This window comes from Myotis brandtii, unplaced genomic scaffold (assembly GCF_000412655.1).
Source record: "Myotis brandtii unplaced genomic scaffold, ASM41265v1 scaffold316, whole genome shotgun sequence".
Taxonomy (NCBI): domain Eukaryota; kingdom Metazoa; phylum Chordata; class Mammalia; order Chiroptera; family Vespertilionidae; genus Myotis; species Myotis brandtii.
In genome coordinates, this window is record NW_005362116.1 from 233,366 (window position 1) to 240,675 (window position 7,310).

Below are 7,310 nucleotides of genomic sequence, written 5' to 3' on the forward strand. Positions count from 1 at the left end.
TGGGGGTCGACTGAAGAATTTGAAAGGCTTGGGTATGGGAGGGAAACAGAGAGGCAGGAAGGGACATGCAGGAGGAAAGGGCTGAGTGTGCAAAGGTCAAGAGGTGGGAATGTGGGCGAGTGTGGGGAACAGGGAGCAGCTCCCCGGGGCAGGAGTGCGGGTGAGACTGGAAAGGGTTTGGGGTTTGACCATGAAGGGCCTGGATGCCGGGAATGGCGATGCTGCGGCCACTGCCAGGGCCTAGGCTCACTCCTGCTGCGATACTTCCACCGCCACGGTGGGAGGTGGGATGTCGGCCGGGCCCCATGTAGCTAAGAACACTCTGAGCCACGCGGTGGGTGAGTGCTGGAGCCTGTGCCTTCATCCTCGCACTCCCCTGAAAACTGTGGCCTGGATTGGACTCTGTAGATACAACAAACAGTTTTAGTGAGGAAATGGCAAGTCCAGGCATACATTCCAGAAAAAAGGCATGTGTCTGTGTGTAAAGTGACACCATAAACAAAGAATACAAGCGAAAGACTAGAAAAAATATTTGCCACACATATGTACAACAAAGGATTAAAATCCGGAATACATTAAGTGATGCCTTTAGGGGGAAGCATGGGTGTGGGCATCCCAGCCTGGCTAGAAGCATATCCCCAATTTAGGCAAATCAATAGGAGAAGAAGATAAAAACAGGGGGGAAATGGACAAAGGATATGAACAGACTCTTCATAGAAAATAAAATGATCACTAAATAATAAAAGATGAATCAACAAAAATGAAAGGCAACTATGGAATGAATGGGAGAAAACATTTGCAAACCATATATCTAATAAGGGGTTAATATCCAGAATATTTAAGGAACCCATGTAACTCAATAGCCAAAAGCAAACAATCCAATTAAAACATGGGCAGACGACTTGAATAGACATTTATCTGAAGAACACAAACAAATGGGCAACAAAGTACTTGAAAGGATGCTCAATACCCCTAGTCATCAGAGAAATGCAGATCTAAACCACAAGGAGGTGTCACCGCACACTGTCCGCCGCTCACGGGCTCACGTGCGCCATCTCTCTGGGGGAAACATGGGAAGGCTCTGCCCTCTAGCGGCCACCGGCGGCCAGGCCTCTCCTCTCGGCTCCTGGACCTCCAAGGAGCCAGCTGGCTCCTGTGCCTTCTGCAGTGCCTGCTGCACACGAATAAGCCCATTTCACAGGGGCTGGAACTGAGGCTGGTCCCGGGAATGGCACCCAGGAATCTTAATCTCTGAGTACTTTTGAGCCCTGAGGGCCCTGCTTCCAGCTGTGAGCTCCCAGCCTGAGGCTCTAGGGCAGTGATGGCGAACCTTTTGAGCTCGGCGTGTCAGCATTTTGAAAAACCCTAACTTAACTCTGGTGCCGTGTCACATATAGAAATTTTTTGATATTTGCAACCATAGTAAAACAAAGACTTATATTTTTGATATTTATTTTATATATTTAAATGCCATTTAACAAAGAAAAATCAACCAAAAAAATGAGTTCGAGTGTCACCTCTGACACGCATGTCATAGGTTTGCCATCACTGCTCTAGGTGGTCCTAGGGTCACAGGGTCTGAGTCCACTAAGAGGGGAGCCAGGATGAGGGCACTCATGACAATGGTCAACACAAACACTACAGAATCAGGGAGACCCTTAGCTGCAAAGTGGGGATATGCTTCTACCCAGGCTGGGATGCCCTCTACACCCCCCCCTCGACCCACCGCCACATACCCACACCCATGCTTCCCCCTTGCAGCCTCTGTCATCAGGCTGTGACCAGTGCCTGTGGGTGGGGGGAGCACCACAGGAGCTGAGAACCTGGTCTAGGGCTTGATGCAAAAGGTGCTTTGCCTCTGGACACCCCCATCTCTGCCCCAAGAGAAAGGAGGCAGGGACATGGGGGAGGAGGAGAAGCAGAGGGGAAGTCCCAGCTCTCTAGGGAGGGCCCCCACACCTCCTGTCCCTCAAGGGAGGCGCGCATGTGTGCCCAGTCAGATAAAGCACATCTTTCCTCGCCTTTACTGGGCTGTGGGCTGAGGCTAGGGCGGAGGGTCAGCGAGGGGTTCAGGAGCCTCACAGAACCTCTGTGCCTCTGAATCAAGCCCAGAACTCTCCCCTTCTTTCCTAGAGTCTGAAACTGTGAAGAACCATGGCTCTGGGCCAGGCCTGAGGATTCAGCAGGAACAAGGTGGGCCTGCCTGGCCCTGAGGGCGGCTGGCACCCAGGGCAGGAGGTGGCCAGTGACATCACAAGCCCTCTGGAGAGAAGGACTTAGTGCACCGGGTGCTCAGGAGGGGCCCCGTGCCACCCCCACTGCACGGAGACACCCCACCCCCTGACCCCAGGAAGCCTCTAGGTTCTGACAAGGCCATCAGAGCTCCAGGCTCACCCCACACACGCACACACTTCTGCTCCCAATTAGCACTAATTGGACCACGAGAGAACCCGGACTGTGTAGCAAAAGCAGTTTGGTCTGCAGGGAAGCACCCCATCAGGGGCCAGGTGAGCCAGGTGAGCCATGCTCTGGGGGACGGGTCCTGGGGTCCCTGTCTTTCTGAGGGAGGATCAAGTGACAAGGCCACATCTGCCAGAGACCCCAGGGTCCCTCAGGAAGATGGGAGCTGCCCCAGGGCCGGGGCAGAAGCTGGGAGTGGGGAGCCTGACAAACACCCCCTCTCAGCCTGGTATTGGAGGCCTTCCCACCTGCTCCTCACCTCAACCTGGCCTCTCCCATCTCCTCTGCTCCCAGTCCTCACTCTCCGCGACACCCATTCATTCACTCATTCGTTCCTGCATCAGGTCTCCATGGAGCCCTTCCCATAGCCAGGCCCTGGGACCACAGAGATGGACGTGCAGCTGGTCAGCAGGACCTAGGGGAACTGGATGGCCAAAGGCAGACTGTCGCAAAGTGGGTTTGAGGGTAGCAGAGGTTCCTGGTGCTTAACTCCTCCACTCGAGCAGCTACCTGCTCTACCCACCCAGGCCTGGGCCCAAGTTGGCATAGACCACGTGGGGCAACCCCTTGGGCTGGCTCTGTTTTATTGGAGGTGGGAGGAGGAGGCTAGGCTGGCAGCAGTGTGCTCGTCAGTGGAAGGTCAGCCCTGCGTCCTCCTCTGTGTGGCTTGGGTTGGCACTCTCTGGGTGAGACTGTGGGTCCCTTGATCCTCCTGACTGGACTCAGAGGATATGCCAGGCTATGCCCACATCCTTGATCAGGCCTGTGGGCACAGAGCTGGTAGGAAGGCCGAGGACTGGGGGGCAGGAGGAGCAGTGGACTCAAGTCTGAGCTGCTGCGGGTGGCACTGGGCCTGGGAGACAATGGGAACTGGCCCTCAGCAAGTGACTGGTTCTGGAACACAAATGCCTGAGTAACATGGGCCCCAGGCCCCCGAATGAGAGCCCTGAGCCAGCCAGGCCACTTTGCACTGCACCAGACAGCCCAGGCCTTCAGGCCCGCAGCCTGGGGGGGGCGTGGAGGGAAGATGCAGGTGTGTCCAGCCTGCCCCCCAGGCCCCAGGACATCCCCACAGGGAGAGAAGGCTTCTGCTCCCCTCCCTTCCCTACCTAGAGACCAACTTGTCCTGGGCGATTTGGTGTTGCCATGACAACCACACACTTTCTTCTTTCCTACTTAGTAGAGTGAATCTGAGTTGCAGATTAAATCCTGGTAGTTGTCTGTTTAGAAAGCATGTGGCTGCCTGAAGAGATCTGTGTATCTTCCATTTCCCAATTGCCTCTGACGCCCACTCCTTCCTTCCTTCTTCCTTTCTTTCTCTCTTTCTTTTTTTCTTCCTTTCTTTTTTAGAATTATTATTTTATTTTGTTAATCTTCACCCGAGGATATGTTTTTATTGACTTTAAAGAGAGAGGAATAAAGAGGGAGAGAGAAACATTGATGTGAGAGAGAAACATTGATCAGTTGCCTCCCTACCCACCTTAACCAGGGATCAAACTTGCAACCTGGGTATGTGCCCTGACCAGAAATCGAACCCACGACCTTTTGGTGCATGGGACAATGCTCCAACCAACTGAGCCTCACAGGCCAGGGCTCACTCCTTGTTTCTTGATGGCTGAAGCAAGGGAGATGTGCCCTACCCTACTTCCTTTGCCCTGGGATGGTCCTGGCCAATGGCAGAGCCCCCATGCAGTCAGTCCTCCCACTGGCAGGAATGCATGAGGCCAACACTCTGGTGTACAGCCTCTGAGGTGAGTGGACCATGGTCTTTGGCGCAGGCCACCTTCTATCCTGGGTGCCACCTTCCAGGATCTCATGAAGAAACAAAGGCAGGGCTGGAATTAGAATGTGATTATCTGGATCAACGGCTGGTTCCTGGGCCAAATGCCATCTCCCAAACTATGAAGGCCACCAAGCCCTGGCAGAGGTTGGGGAGTGGCCTGCAGAGGCTTATGGGAGGGGGAGGCCTGGAGCAGCAGGCTGGGTGAGTCAGAACCAGGCACACTCAGGTCACAGCTCTTGGAGGAGGAGCAGGAGGAAGAAGAGGAGCATGAGGAAGGCCTCATGGATAGACCCCCACCACTCAGGCATGACCCAGACACCAAATGTCAACAGCCTACGCCTTCCCCAAGGATCGGCGTCAGGCCCAGAGAGTCCTAACCGTGGGCAAGCACACTTCCCTTCTCAGCAAAACTCCCGCTAATGATGGCACCCTCTGGGCACCTAAGTTTGACCTGTGTCTACCTCCAGCCGCTTCTGAAAGGAGAAAGCCTTGATTTGAGCCTGGCATCCCCAGCCCAGCGAAGGAAAGACCAACAGCAGCGTTCGCAGAGACGTGGCTGTTTGCTGTCCTTTGTAGAGTGAGGAGGAAGAACCAAGTGTCCAGAGCAGTGGATGAGTGGACGGAGGCTGTGCGGGCGAGCAGGAGTGTTCTATGGACGCCTGGCCCACGGCCGCCCACCGCATGGCCAGGCTAGCGCAGGCCTTCCCCTTTCTTCAGACAAAGCTGCCTTCTCTTCTAACCAGGGGCCCTTTTCCTTTCTGCTTTAATCTAAGGCTGCAGAGAAACCCAAACAATCGGCCGAGGCAATTTCTGAAATTGCTGAAAATCATTTAAGGTGCTTCTGCAGCATTCCCTCCTGCTCTGGGAGCGCTTGGCTGAGCTGGAAGAGGGCATTTGCCAGCTGCTCCTGGGCGGGCGGGGGGGGGGTGGCTCCCCAGAAGCTGCGCTTGGGCCTGGCCGCCTGGTCCCAAGTTCAGGCCAGATGCCAAGTTCAGGAGGCCTCTGCCGGACTCTGGACCATGTCCTCCACCTTTTAAGTTCCTCCTGGCACGCTGGCTAAAGGGTGCTTTCATTTCCCCTTCACCTGTGACCTTGCCTTCAAGGAAAGGGGAAAGGTTTCTACAGAAGGAAGAAAAGGCTCTCAGCCAGCTTCTGTGGGCAGGAGTACGGGGTGGGGAGCAGGTAGGGGCACATTCATAATTCTGCTCAAGAGCAAACACTGGGCTGGCGTGAGACACCCCCTGCTCAGTGCTTTACCTACACCTCATGCATTCCTTGCCACACCCTGTGAAGCAAGTGCCCTTATGCCCATTTTTAGATGAGTAAACTGAGTCTCAGAGGAATTCACTACCTTGCTCAAGCTCACACAACTTGAAGTGGGGCTGGGTCTGCCTCCAAGCCCCTTCTGGAACCATCACACCTGCCTTCTGAATTCTCAAGGGAGGAGGCAAATAGCGCTGTTGGAAGAAGGGATGGGGTAGAATGGGGATAGAGCAGCTTGGGGGCGGGGCGGGGGGGGGCGTGTTAGGAACACAGACAACTGAGTGTGACAGGTGAAGTGTATGAGAGTTGCAGGAGGACAGTAGGTGGTGCTAGGGCTCCCGGGAGCACCCTTGGAACCAGCCCAGGCAGAAGCCGAGGAAAAGGGGCGGGGACCCGTGTTTACAATGCCACGTGTTCTGGGTTAAGTGCCCTCTGGGTGACAGGGCTAAAGGAAAAGTGGTTAAATCAGCAATATTAGTAATGCCTTCTCTCCTTAGCTAGCTCAGCCCTGGCAGGTCTTTGAGTTGGGTCAGTAGGGGGAGGGTGGGGAGGGCAGAGCCTGGGCTGGGGTGGAGGGGGGTGGAGAGTCAGGGAAGGACTGAGGGAGGCATGGGGAGCAGAAGAAAAAGCAGCAGGAGGGGCAAGCAGGAGGCTCAGGACGCTTGCTATGGGGTGTCTCTTCCAAGGCTTTCAGAGCCAAACTGCCTGTCCTACCTCTGCACTCCTGTCCTCACCCCTGGGCCATGCGAGGTGGGCTGGAGGCAGATCGCCTGCCCTGGTCGCAGAGAGAGGAAGTGGCCTAAGAGGCCCAAAGTCAGCCGCCTTCCCACTCCTTGGCGGTGTCACCTGGGGTCAAGGACACGAACAGACGGGGCTGTGGAGTACAGAGAACTTTTTCTTTGTGATGCAACATAATTTTTGGTCAGATTTATTTCTCCCAGATATTTATTCCTGCCAATGTTAATGCCTGTGCAAAAACAATTATCCTAAATTCTTTAAGATGGGGTGAAGCTGAGGCAGAGGAGGAAGTGTAGGAGAAAATGAGTCCTGGAAGGTCAGGAAGGAGGTTTATTAGTAAAAGTCAAACCCTGTGGATTTCAAACTTTTTTTTTAATTAACAAAATGAACCCTTCTTTCAAGCAAACTCTTAAACTAACCCCGAAAATTCAAAACAGATAAAAATGGTGCTGCTCCAGTAGGAGCAGGAGCAGGAGCAGGAGCAGCAGGAGTAGGAGCAGGAGCAGGAGCAGCAGCAGCAGCAGCAGGAGCAGCAGGAGCAGGAGCAGCAGGAGGAGGAGGAGGAGCAGCAGGAGGAGCAGCAGGAGCAGGAGCAGCAGGAGGAGGAGGAGGAGCAGCAGGAGGAGCAGCAGGAGCAGGAGCAGCAGGAGGAGGAGGAGGAGCAGCAGGAGGAGCAGCAGGAGCAGGAGCAGCAGGAGGAGGAGGAGGAGCAGCAGGAGGAGCAGCAGGAGCAGGAGCAGCAGGAGGAGGAGGAGGAGCAGCAGGAGGAGCAGCAGGAGCAGGAGCAGCAGGAGGAGGAGGAGGAGCAGCAGGAGGAGCAGCAGGAGCAGGAGCAGCAGGAGTAGGAGCAGGAGGAGGAGCAGGAGCAGGAGCAGGAGCAGGAGGAGCAGGAGTAGGAGCAGGAGCAGGAGCAGGAGCAGGAGAAGCAGCAGGAGCAGGAGCAGGAGCAGCAGGAGTAGGAGCAGGAGTAGGAGCAGGAGCAGCAGGAGCAGCAGCAGGAGCAGGAGCAGCAGGAGTAAGAGCAGGAGCAGCAGGAGCAGCAGGAGTAGGAGCAGGAGCAGCAGGA